This window comes from Terrapene carolina, unplaced genomic scaffold (genome assembly GCF_002925995.2).
Source record: "Terrapene carolina triunguis isolate 2854851 unplaced genomic scaffold, T_m_triunguis-2.0 Scaffold211, whole genome shotgun sequence".
Lineage (NCBI taxonomy): Eukaryota > Metazoa > Chordata > Testudines > Emydidae > Terrapene > Terrapene triunguis.
In genome coordinates this window covers 10,411,570-10,425,683 of record NW_020664562.1, presented here as the reverse complement: position 1 = coordinate 10,425,683, position 14,114 = coordinate 10,411,570, and positions in this window count along the sequence as shown.

The following is a 14,114-nucleotide window of genomic DNA, read 5'->3' as shown; positions in this document are numbered from 1 at the left end:
AGTCAACATTATTACTTTTATCAACAAAAATTGTAATTTTATCAAAAGGTATCAAGTTGGTTTTACAGGATCCATGAACCCACTGAGTGATCATCATCATGATTAACTATACAAACCTTATAGTTAGAGCTATATGAGCAGCTAAGTTTATGTGGGGTCCCTTGAAGTTGTTATACATTGAATTGAATCAAGCATTAATTGACAACTCAGATTATAACAGGACCGCTTGGAAATAGTGACCATAATACAATAGCATTCAACATCCCTGTGGTGGGAAGAACATCTCAACAGCCCAACACTGTGGCATTTAATTTCAAAGGGGGGAACTATGCAAAAATGAGGGTGTTAGTTAAACAGAAGTTAAAAAGTTCAGTGCTAAAGTGAAATCCCTGCAAGCTAAATGGGCACTTTTTAAAGACACCATAATAGAGGCCCAACTTCAATGTATACCCCAAATTAAGAAACACAGTAAAAACTAAAAAAGAGCCACTGTGGCTTGGCTTAACCATGTAAAAGAAGCAGTGAGAGATAAAAAGACTTCCTTTAAAAAGTGGAAGTCAAATCCTAGTGAGGCAAATAGAAAGGAACATAGACACTGCCAAATTAAGTGCAAGAATGTAATAAGAAAAGCCAAAGAGGAGTTTGAAGAACGGCTAGCCAAAAACTCCAAAGGTAATAACAAAATGTTTTTTTAAGAACATCAGAAGCAGGAAGCCTGCTAAACAACCAGTGGGACCCCTGGATGATCGCGATACAAAAGGAGCACTTAAAGACGATAAAGTCATTGTGGAGAAACTAAATGGATTCTTTCCTTCAGTCTTCACAGCTGAGGATGTTAGGGAGATTCCCAAACCTGAGCCGGCTTTTGTAGGTGACAAATCTGAGGAACTGTCACAGATTGAAGTGTCACTAGAGGAGGTTTTGGAATTAATTGATAAACTTAACATTAACAAGTCACCGGGACCAGATGGCATTCACCCAAGAGTTCTGAAAGAACTCAAATGTGAAGTTGTGGAACTATTAACTAAGGTTTGTAACCTGTCCTTTAAATCGGCTTCTGTACCAAATGACTGGAAGTTAGCTAATGTAACACCAATATTTAAAAAGGGCTCTAGAGATGATCCCGGCAATTGCAGACCGGTAAGTCTAACGTTGGTACCGGGCAAATTAGTCAAAACAATAGTTAAGAATAAAATTGTCAGACACATAGAAAAACAAACTGTTGAGCAATACTCAACATGGTTTCTGTAAAGGGAAATCATGTCTTTCTAATCTGTTAGTTCTTTGAAGGAGTCAACAAATGTGTGGACAAGGGGGATCCAGTGGACATAGTGTACTTAGATTTCCAGAAAGTCTTTGACAAGGTCCCTCACCAAAGGCTCTTACGTAAATTAAGCTGTCATGGGATAAAAGGGAAGGTCCTTTCATGGATTGAGAACTGGTTAAAAGACAGGGAACAAAGGGTAGGAATTAATGGTAAATTCTCAGAATGGAGAGGGGTAACTAGTGGTGTTCCCCAAGGGTCAGTCCTAGGACCAATCCTATTCAACTTATTCATAAAGGATCTGGAGAAAGGGGTAAACAGTGAGGTGGCAAAGTTTGCAGACGTTACTAAACTGCTCAAGATAGTTAAGACCAAAGCAGACTGTGACGAACTTCAAAAAGATGTCACAAAACTAAGTGATTGGGCAACAAAATGGCAAATGAAATGTAATGTGGATAAATGTAAAGTAATGCACATTGGAAAAAATAACCCCAACTATACATACAATATGATGGGGGCTAATTTAGCTACAACAAGTCAGGAAAAAGATCTTGGAGTCATCGTGGATAGTTCTCTGAGGATGTCCACACAGTGTGCAGAGGTGGTCAAAAAAGCAAACAGGATGTTAGGAATCATTAAAAAGGGGATAGAGAATAAGACTGAGAATATATTATTGCCCTTATATAAATTGATGGTACGTCCACATCTCGAATACTGCGTACAGATGTGGTGGTCTCATCTCAAAAAAGATATACAGGCACTAGAAAAGGTTCAGAAAAGGGCAACTAGAATGATTAGGGATCTGGAATGGGTCCCATATGAGGAGAGATTAAAGAGGCTAGGACTCTTCAGCTTGGAAAAGAAGAGACTAAGGGGGGAATATGATAGAGGTATATAAAATCATGAGTGATGTGGAGAAAGAGGATAAGGAAAAAGTTATTTACTTATTCCCATAATACAAGAACTAGGGGTCACCAAATGAAATTAATAAGCAGCAGGTTTAAAACAAATACACGGAAGTTCTTCTTCACGCAGCGCACAGTCAATTTGTGGAACTCCTTACCTGAGGAGGTTGTGAAGGCTAGGACTATAACAGCGTTTAAAAGAGAACTGGATAAATTCATGGTGGTTAAGTCCATTAATGGCTATTAGACAGGATGGGTAAGGAATGGTGTCCCTAGCCTCTGTTTGTCAGGGGGTGGAGATGGATGGCAGGAGAGAGATCACTTGATCATTGCCTGTTAGGTCCACTCCCTCTGGGGCACCTGGCATTGGCCACTGTCGGTAGACAGGATACTGGGATAGATGGACCTTTGGTCTGACCCGGTACGGCCGTTCTTATTAAAATTTCCTGTGAATCCTTACATAGTAATATATGGTATATACATCTCAAGACTTACCTTGATTTCTTAGTATCAGTGAGAATTACTAAAATGTGCCAAGTTTGAGTAAAACTGTTTCAGTATGTTTTAGTAGTACAAGTTAAGGCCTTATAGATAGGAGTTCTAACAAACCGGAAAAAAAAATTCCTCCTCTTTTTTTAAACACACACACACACACACACACACACACACACACACAAAATATTATCCATAAGGTAGCTGCAGTTTATTAGGCACCATTACCTACCTTACCTCCTCTCGATCTACAAATCCATCTTTCACAGACTTGTTCTAAAATTCCAAACCCTTAAGTTACAAATAGCTGCTATTCATTCATTCATGCATTCATTCAATAAAAATTCCTGCTTCAAAAGTGTTTCCTCTTCACCCCAGAGCAGTGCTGCACCATGACATTTTTAGTAAGGAATGCAATTCTACACTGGTATGCACGGTATGACCTTTCATGAGCGGTCACACTGTGCAGAGGATATATTTGTTCTACAAAATGTCATCTTCCATGCACATTTGAGGGCTGGACAGAAATAACCTGTGGGCACAGCTTGTCAGAAGTCATATTCAGGGCTTTCATGTATGTGCAATGCACATCTCCACCCCAGACTGAAATTTTCCGCCAAATTGTACCTCCCCAAGAGTTAGGATGGACAAGATTCAATCTTGGATCCAGTCACAGCTTTTCTGTGCCTCAGACACAAGTGGCCTTACCTAAGGCCATATTTATACATTGGATTCAGCCATTGGTGACCAGCAATCAATGTAGCTACACTGGTGGAAACCCCAAATGTAGATTAAAATAGTCATAATTTGCATTGGTGGCACTTACTGTTAGTTGAATTTGGGTCAAGCTCTACCAGTGCTCTGTAGGAATGTATTGCTCCCGAATCGTCTGCCCACGAGAACGGCAAACTGTTCCCTTGGCAACGAGGCAGGAGTGACCTTGTCCCAGTGTCTGTATTTGGGAAACTTATTGGCAACCTGACATCACCCTCGCAGCTGGTGTTCATGTGCACAAGAGATGGGTTTGCTATTTTATGTAATTGTACATGGCATGTTTTCTTCATGCATAAGAATGTAACCACTAAGAAGAGTGGTAAACAAAGTAAGGAGAAGAATAAAAACCCCAGGAAAAGTTTTCCTGGGAGGCTTTTGCTTGAGGCTTTTGAAGCTCTCTAGCTACCAGAAACCTGGTGTTCTATTTCCTTTCCTGTGTCGTCACCACAGCTGGTGACCCCGACATGATACCCCTCTACTCACCGGCTGGATACGCCGAGCGCGCCCGCGGCTGTTTGCCGCCCCTTATTCGTGAGTATGGGGGGGAGACTTTCCAGTGCCCAGAAGGAGCACGCAGGAGAGTTACAAGAGATTATACGACAGCGATCATGTGTCGCTGTCCCGGTCGCTCATATTGAGGACCTCCTAAGGGAAATAGATCGCCAGTGCCCCTGGTATCCGGACTGCGGGTCATTACAGCTTTCTGATTGGATACGGATTGGGATCACCTTGTATAGTGAACCCCGTGCCCCAGTTCAGCGCCTGCTGCTCTGGCAGCGTTGTAAGGAGGCGCTGGAGGGGGTTGGCCCCGACAGCCCCAAGCCGGTCCCCCTTTTGCCCCCAGGTGATGGGCCACCCCCCTCCAACCCGCAGCTGACCCTCCCTGCGCCGCCGCCCGTGGCGGCGCCCCCCTGCCTACCGGTCAGGCGGGGGGGCGCTGTCGCCGCGGCGGTGCAGTGAGCGCGCGAGGCCGGTCTCTTGACCGACGAGGAATCCAAGTGTGGGTTCGAGGCGTTTCCCGTCTCTTGGCGGGATAATGGAAATGGGGGGCAGATAGTGGACTGGGAGACTCTCCCCTACTCGGTTCTGCGCGAGCTCCGCAAGGCGGTTCGTGAGACCGGGGTGCGGTCCACTTTCACCCTGGGGATCATGGAAGGTGTGTCAAACAGTTACTTCTGGCTCCCCCAAGATTGGAAAGACATGTGTCGCATGGTGCTGTCTCCTGCGCAATACGTTGTGTGGGATAGCGAGTACCAGCGAGAGGCGCTTGCAGCAGCAGCACAAGGTGAGGGGGCCTATCTTGCTGAGCAGTTATATGGCACGGGGCAGTTTTCGAGCATCCCCCAGCAGGCGGAGGGCACGCCCCGGGCAGCTTATCCCTGGTGGTCTAGTGGTTAGGATTCGGTGCTCTCACGGCCGCGGCCCGAGTCCGTGGGCGGATGATGGAGGGGGCTACATCTCAACCTGTGGGGCCGTGATTTATTAACGCAGTTCACTGCCACCATCCATATCGATGATTAGGCGTACGGCCCTCCCCCTCCGTTGGCTCACTGACGAACCCGTATGGGTTGCGCAGTGGCCGCTTCCTCTGGAAAAGCTGGAGGCCCTCCAGCACTTGGTTAATGACCAGCTGCAGGCAGGACATTTGGAGGAGTCCACTAGCCCCTTTAATACCCCCGTGTTTGTGATTAAAAAGAAATCTGGCAAGTGGCGCCTCCTGCAGGACCTTCGCGCCATTAACAAAATTATACAGCCTATGGGTCCCCTGCAGTGTGGTACCCCTAATCCCAATCTTATCCCCTGTGATTACCGATTATTTGTAATAGATTTAAAAGATTGGTTTTTTACCATCCCCCTGCACCCTGAGGATCGGGTGCGTTTTGCCTTTACCGTTCCGGTTTTGAATCACTCCCAGCCCACTCCACGCTATCAGTGGAATGTGCTCCCTCAAGGCATGTTGAATAGCCCCACCTTGTGTCAGCATTTTGTTGTGCAGGCCTTACGGCCCTTCCGCGCGGCACACCCAGATGCCTTAGTTTACCACTACATGGATGACATCCTGGTGGCTCACCCCGTCCTCCCTGATGACTGGCTGGACGAACTGCGCCACCAGCTTGCGGCGTGTGGCCTGGTTGTGGCACCGGACAAGATCCAGCGTCAGCCACCCTTTTTGTATCTTGGTCACCGTATGCTCCAGTCATATGCCCGCCCAGCTTGTCCCGAGTTGGTATTGCCCAACCCTCTTACGTTTGTACAGCTCCAACAGTTATTAGGGTCTCTCAATTGGATTCGTTCTTTTTGCCCTCTGACCACCTCCATGCTGTCCCCTCTTTTTTCTGGCCTTCGGCAGGGCCGCCTCCCCGGAGAAATCATTCCCGTTTCTCAGGAACAGCGCCAAGCGGTCACCCTCATTAACTGGACCCTGGCCCAAGTGTGGGTCGACCGCCGAGAAAGGGAACAGCCCCTTTTTGCCATTTTTGCTTCTCACACTCTCACAACCGACAGCTGTCCTCGCCCAGGAGGGGGCGGCAGCGCGTCTTCATTTAATTGAATGGATTTATTTGACCCACTTCCCTCCGCATACTATTCAGACACTCCCTCAACAGGCCGCCGAACTGATTTTTAAAGTGCGAGAACGGTCCCGTACCCTCTTGGGTTGGGACCCCGTTGCCATTATTGTCCCCATCCCGGCTAAAGACTGGGAACGCGCTGTTTCTTGCAGTGCCACCCTCCAATTGTCTCTTGCTGACTATGTTGGGGAAATTAAATATCACATTCCCCCTGACCCCCGTCTTTCACTCCTACAACAACGTTACCTTCACCTCCGGCCGTCTTTGTCAACCGTCCCCATTAAGGATGCACTTACCCTTTTTACGGACGGCGGCCCAACACGAGGTGCGGTCAGCTGGCAGGCGCAAGGCACTTGGCAAGTCCGCTTTACCCTGCCTCAGCGTTCCCCACAGCGCGCAGAGCTGGCTGCTGTCATCCTGGCCTGCCGATGCTTCCAGGATGACCCTTTTAATTTGATTACTGACAGTCTTTATGTTACTAATGTTCTTAAGTCTCTTCCAGGTTCCTATGTGTCGCCCTCCTGTGATGACAATTTGTTGGCCCTTTTTCTTACCCTGCAACAGCTCCTTTCCTCCTGCTCTAGCCCACTGTGGCACACATTCGCAGTCACACCACACTACCGGGCCTATTAACAGAAGGTAACGCGGTGGCCGACCAGGCGGTCAAATCGGTGGCCTCAATTTTTTCCTCCCCAATCGAAAGCCACGCCTTTTTTCATCAGTCTGCTACGGCCCTTGCCAAGCAGTTCACTCTCCCATTGCATCAGACGCAGGCCATTGTTCACCAGTGTGACCTTTGCACTTCTCTGTCCAATAGCCCGGAGGTAGGGGTTAATCCTCGTGGAACCTCGGCCAACCAGCTCTGGCAAATGGATGTTACACATTTCCCTCCTTTTGCCCCCTGGCAGCATCTTCACGTGTATGTAGATACTTTTTCCCATTATGTGTGGGTCACCCCCCAGAAGGGTGAGGCCTCTCGTCATGTTATTAATCACATGATTCGCGCTATGGCAATCATGGGTCACCCGTCCCATCTTAAGACCGACAACGGCCCCGCCTACTGTAGCTCAGCCTTCGCCTCCTTCTGTACCACGTGGGACATTGTCCACACGTTTGGTATCCCGTATAACCCCACAGGCCAGGCCATTGTGGAACGGGCCAACCGTGCGCTCAAACAGGCCCTGGTCCGCCAAAAACAGAAAGGGGGGATTCCAGTAGGCCTTCCTCCCTGCCAGGAATGGCTGGCTGCAGTGCTCTTTACCCTGAATCATTTTCGCAGCCACCAGGCCTTGCCTCGCCCCCTTGTTAAATATCGCAAGGCCCCGGATCCTCAGTGGCATGGCCCAGTACCCCTTATAACGTGGGGATGGGGGCATGCTGCCGTTTCTCTTCCTACAGGTCCGTTGTGGGTCCCGGCGCGTAATGTCCGCCCGTGGCACGGCGATGGCCTGGCACCAGGGACTGTCGAACCCCATTCCACAGTTCAACCTACATCTGCAGGATCCCGAGCATCCTCGCCAGCGCCCCCCGCGGGGGCCCCCGCAGCGCATAACCTGGGGACAGGTTAAAACCCTCTCATTGCAGGCCGAGCAGCTGCGAGTGCAGCAGCAGCTGGAACCTACCGCAGAAAATTACCTTGTGACATTGTTAGCTTGCCTTAATGCTAATTCACTCCTTATTTTGTGTGTATTGGGAAGTTTTTTGCTGGCCCCTGGCTGCCAAGGCGAACCCCAGATGGAGCAGCGGCTGCAGTTTAACACCTGGGTCCACCTGGCAGAAGTATTAAATCAATCTGATTTCTGCCTGGCCGTTGCCCCGGAAATGCAAGGTCTGTTAAGTACTTGCCTTGTTCCTGTCTGCAAACCACCCAGCAATATTTGGGGTGTGAGACAGTGAAGGAAGTGTGCTGTTTTGAGCTTACTGATAATAGTGGTTGCATGTAATGGCAGATTGATATGCTGAAGTGTAATGCTTAAGTTATCCACCAGGACGTTTTTCCTCCTTGGTGGAATTATATTTAGTTATAGCCACCCTTAGAGTGGATAAAGACCCTTTTATAGTATGGGGTCTTAGTTTTGATTTTTGGCGTTTTACTTTGCTGCTTTGTTTAATGTTTACCCAATCTAGTGGCATTGTGTATGCTACCCTGCGAAGGTGCTTTGTCTAAACACCGCATATAAAATAAAATAGGGGGGGATGTAGGAATGTATTGCTCCCGAATCGTCTGCCCACGAGAACGGCAAACTGTTCCCTTGGCAACGAGGCAAGAGAGTGACCTTGTCCCAGTGTCTGTATTTGGGAAACTTATTGGCAACCTGACATCACCCTCGCAGCTGGTGTTCACGTGCACAAGAGATGGGTTTGCTATTTTATGTAATTGTACACGGCATGTTTTCTTCATGCATAAGAATGTAACCACTAAGAAGAGTGGTAAACAAAGTAAGGAGAAGAATAAAAACCCCAGGAAAAGTTTTCCTGGGAGGCTTTTGCTTGAGGCTTTTGAAGCTCTCTAGCTACCAGAAACCTGGTGTTCTATTTCCTTTCCTGTGTCGTCGCCACAGTGCTCGTTGTTTACATTTGGGGTATTCAGGAGTTCAGCTACAGCACCTCCTGTCTGATAGTTAAATCAGAGCTTATCCCAGGAATAGAAAGAATCTATGCTATATGCAATTTACACATCTCTAACTCCATCCATTTCAGTATACTTACTCCTGGCTTTTATTAGTGCAAGTGAGATGAGAATCAGTGCCAAGAACCAGCTGTGCAGAATAGGAAGCTGACATTTCCATGGTTACTTTTCGGAAGAGAACTGCACTTTGTGTCTTATTTGTCTTTGAGTATTCTTTACATCTTCTTATTTTCCTTGATGTAGCTATGTAATTACCTTTCAGTAGTGGCAACAGCAGATGCATTTTGTACTTTCTACTGAGGCAGTGTTCATTTAGGCAGTTTCAGTAACTGCATGTTACCGAGACCCAGAACTCTAGCCAGGAAGAAAAATATAAAACAAATAAAGAAGGAGCACAACAATATTTTAGTTCAGAAACTGTTTTTCTTATCAACTTTCCCCCTGACAAAACAGCAGCACAAGGGAAAGAATAAGAGGTATTTTAAATGAAAGAATGAAGAGTTCCTCACTTAAGAATAATTAAAAGGAGAGAGAATAAAATGAAACGCCCTTTGTAGTTATAGTTCTAAGGTATAAGAGTGTGTGTATGTGTGTGTTTAAGTAGCACCTAATTTCCATAGTCATTGTTTTAGTAATCCTACTGAAAATGTAATTTGTAATGCTTGCATTTCACTGTCCCTAGGAACAAGAGAATCAGCAAGGTATGAAAAGTCCTTTGCTGAAAAGTGGAATGCAAGTGACAAATCAAAACTAGAGATGTGGTTGGTTTTTTTTTCTTTTCTTTCTTTTAAAGGAACCAATGATTAGGCATAACGCTGGTCAAAGATAACACCAGAACTGGGCCCAGGGTGGTTATCTAATTCCATTGGAATTTCATAAATACAGTGCAGTCGATTCTTAATCCTTGTTTTAGTGGTGTAACAGAAATCGGAATGAGTCCCATATCTTACTGCATAGACAGATATAATCTATATCATATGGATCCGGTAAAGGGGTCCAGTCAGGAGGACATGCTAGCATGGAGTCTCGTTGAAGTCAATGGTCCATCTACCTGATTTTTGGAGTATAGATTACAGAATTATACAGGATTATTTCTGATTATTGAGACGGTTTGTTTTACCGTACCTCATATGTAAATCAGGGGAGGATATCACTGGTTGTAAAATTATGGCAGTTCTGTAGCCCTTACTCAGGAGATTATGGGACTATTTACCTGAATAAGAATTGCAGAAATCAGGCCCCAAAGGCTCAGGATTAGATCCAGACAAAACCCCTTTAGATATCAGAGAAATTTATAGCAAAACCATTCATTATAAAATCAAATATCCTACTTGTATGACTAAATCCCACTTCAGTGCTCTGATAATTTGCCCTGTAGTCACAACCATCTGCTTTCTCTTCTGTTAGGCAAAACTTTCAAATTCTTTTTTGATTTAATTCTTAGAATTCTTAGTTGTTGGTTAATTTCACTCAGTTTGGGCATCCAACTCCCATTAATATCAACAGGCAACATTTTGGTGGGGTTAAGTGGTGCATAGTCCTTGAGTCCTGTGACAGTGTACCCCATAAGGCTTTATGGGGGGGTGCTTATAAATGTATGTATGACATAACTGGAATATGTTTTGTGCTGCCTGTGCCATGTAACATATCTTCATAAAGGTTATGGTCTACTATATCTATTCATCCTGTTTGTACACATATATCATTTTCTACTTGAGGTTAAGAATATAGGCTGTATACTTGCCTCACAAAGCTTACTTAGAAACCAAGCATTTGGTCAGTTTCTTTAGGAAGGAATTCGCAAGGTTAAGTACCTGATCAGGAAGCACTTGGGGAACAATGCATCTTGGAATGCTCCAATCCACATAAGAAGTCTTCCTGGAGACATACAAGATACCATGTGGACAATGGCTTCGGCCTGTAAAGACTGAGTCATGCAGGGACATGCGACTAGCCCAGGTGACTCCAGAACTCCATCTTGGAGCTGGACGTTGCATAGGAGTGAGGTCTCCACCCACAAGAGAAAGTGTATTTAAACCCCTGGGAGACCCCTCCGTTTTGTCTTCAGCTGGCTAAAGAAGGAGCCTCTCCACCCCTCAGAATACTGGAAGGAAACTGGAACAAAGGACAGTAACTACAGGGGGTGTGAGTGATTGCTGGACCCAGGCTAAAAGGAGATTAGCCTGTAAAAGGGAACATTCTGGAACTGGTGAGGATCTTATCTGTATTCAGTTTGATTAGACATAGATTTGCACATTTTATTTTATTTTGCTTGGTGACTTACTTTGTTCTGTCTGTTACTACTTGGAACCACTTAAATCCTACTTTCTGTATTTAATAAAATCACTTTCTACTTAGTAACTAACTCAAGAGTATGTATTAATACCTGGGGGAGCAAACAACTGTGCATATCTCTCTCAGTGTTATAGAAGGTGAACAATTTATGAGTTTACCCTGTATAAGCTTTATACAGGGTAAAATGGATTTATTTGGGTTTAGACCCCATTGGGAGTTGAGCATCTGAGAGCTAAAGACAAGCACACTTCTGTGAGTTGTTTTCAGGTAAACCTGCAGCTTTGGGGCAAGTTATTCCAACCCTGGGTCTGTGTTGGAGCAGACGGGAGTGTCTAGCTCAGCAAGACAGGGTGCTGGAGTCCTGAGCTGGCAGAGAAAACAGAAATAGAAGTAGTCTTGGTACATCAGGTGGCAGCTCCCAAGGGGGTTTCTGTGACCCAACCCATCACAAGTCCATCTACAGGGTCTACCCTCTAGCAGTAAAAGTGGTAGACAATATTGTTTTCCAATTCCAGCACTAACTCAACAAGCTCAGAGGTGTTCATAGAAGTAAAAGGTTTTTTCCTTGAAATGCCAAGGATTCCCCCAATCTTGTAAACAGTTAATCATATGCATAAATTTACTCAGTGGATGGTTCCACTGATTTCAAGATAACCACTAATGTAAGTAAGATTACATGTGTTCTTCAGTATTTCAAGGATTGGAGTCTAAGAAATAATTTGCCCCAGGCCTCCCTACTCTGCCACCAAAATAAACAGAAATAAAAACATGAAGTGTCACTTACAAGCAAATATAGTTCTATTTCGAAAACCATGGTTAAATTGAACACTGAAATGCCCCAATGAGAACACGAACTTACATGTTCACCAAAGGTGCAGCAGCACTTGCCATGTATTCTGTATTTCTCTGGGTCCCAGAGTAAATGTTCCTGTGAACAATACTATAGCATGTTAAACCAATAAGAAACATGGGATTAGGTCCTCAGCTGGTGGAAATGGGCATAGGACCATGGACTTCAACTGAGGTATGCTGATTTGGGAGGGGGAAAAATGCGTGCGCGCGCACGCGCGCACACACACACACGCCTATGAAATGTCAGGTAATTACTATGACACTTTCCTCTGCCTGGTTATATTCAGGACTTTCCTGAACAAAAAGTGATCATTCAGAACACTTGTAGTGTATTTTTGTACCTATGAACAAAATAGATTTCCAACCATTATGATAGATTTCCAACCATAAAGCAAGAAGTACATTTAAAAAAAAAAGTGTCACATAGAACATTTTAATGGATAATTAAATATGCCAGTTGTACAATATGGAATTAATCTTACATACTTTCAAATTTTCTAGGTACAATGCAACTATCATTTAAAAAAATATTTCACTTACATTTAAAAGAACATCAGAGTTTGTGAATGGTCCTGGACTAATAGCACTAGAAAACTAAGGCCTCTAGGAAACCACAGAACAGGTGTAGCACAGGCCATAACAGTGCACCTGTCTGAGTATTGTCCCAACAATGTACCTCATCTAGTTTCTAGGAGTGAGAGGGCAGTTCATTCTCCTTGCCCATTCATCCTTGGCCTCTTTGCTTAGACTGCCAATAAGGTTATTAAGAGGTGTCATATGTGATGGTGTTTATGGAGTGAAGACACCTGTCCACCAAGACCTGGACTGAAACCAAAATAGTAAGCAGATGTTTGACTATATGAAGCTCTATGTATGTGCTAAATGCTACATAAACATTAACTAATGAATCCTTACAATACCAATGAAGATAACAACTTTACATTTTACAGATTGAGAAAATGAGTCAATGAGGTGTACTCATCTGCCCAAAACAGTGAAAATCAGCCCCAATAATAGGATTAAGCAATTAGAAGTTCATTTCCTCACCTTATGCTTATTCCCCTGAACTATGCTATTCCTTTTGGTTGACTAGCAGTTAAATGGCTGGTCAGCCAAGAGGAATCCAAGTAGAGCAATTGTCTCCCTAAATGCCTGGTTTCTATTGTGGTGACTACTGAAAAGTAATGTTCCTTGCAAAGAAAATCTGCATCAGGATGCACATTTCCCTGAAGAGAGATATTCAGAGGAATAACTACTGTACATTTAACTCCTTTCTGCTAAAAATGAATCCTTGCACCTTTGGCTTCTTTCTTTCCAAATATGTTAATAAAGATAAGTACAAAATTTACTCAGCCTAACTGGAGATATCCCTCCTCCCTTTATTTTTTTTTATGTGAAGCAAGGATTATAGTATCAGGTGTTTTAATCAACCTAAATCCTGCCTGTCTCTTGGGAACAATCCAGAGATTCAGATAAGTAGCTAGTGCTGGAAGGAGCCTGCTCCATGTGGAATACACACCTGTTTAATTAAAAAAAAAAACAAGTTTAGAAAAAAATCTTGAAGACTCCTGGAAAACTCCTCCTAAATTTAATCAACCTGAAGAGAGCTAGGAAGGGAAGTAAAAGGAAGGGGGAATTCACAATGATTCCTCCCCCCCCAACACACACATATTACAAGCCAATGGAATCATACAAGTATGGGACTGGAAGGGACCTGGATGTGTTACGCTGGGTTCTTTCAACCCAAAGCTCTTGGTAACTTTTACTCTGTGCGAGGTGGTGTCAGGAAATAAATCAGGGGAGACCAGCTATCCGACTGATAGAGGGCTGGCACAAACAGGACAACAGAAGAGTGCTTTCACTTAAAGCTAAACTTTCTCAAGCACTTACACACGTCCACATCAGGTTAGTAAAACACCCCCAACCCTTGATAATTACCAAAGCTGAGTGTGGCTCTCGAGTGACACAGCGGCAGGCTTCCGATGCCCAAATCTTCCATCTGCCAGTGGGGACCGCAAGATGTATCCAGAGGGAGAGTCCAAAAAGAGTCCAACTACCTCAAACTTTTCCTTCTTATTTATACGTTAGTAATAGAATGACATGTCCCTTAAAGAAAACTTGTTAAGTAAGCAGTTTCAATGGTCAAGCAAGAGGTTCCTTCTGATTATGGATTAACCAGGTGTGGGTTTTTCCAGAGTTTGCAGCCTTGAGACCCCAATAGACATTCCTGGGGCACATCCTGCTCTTTTAAAATGCATGTATCAGCAACTTCAACACAATTCTTATCAGGAAGGACGCAGGGTCAAGCTGCCCTTTCTGTGGCACCCCAAACC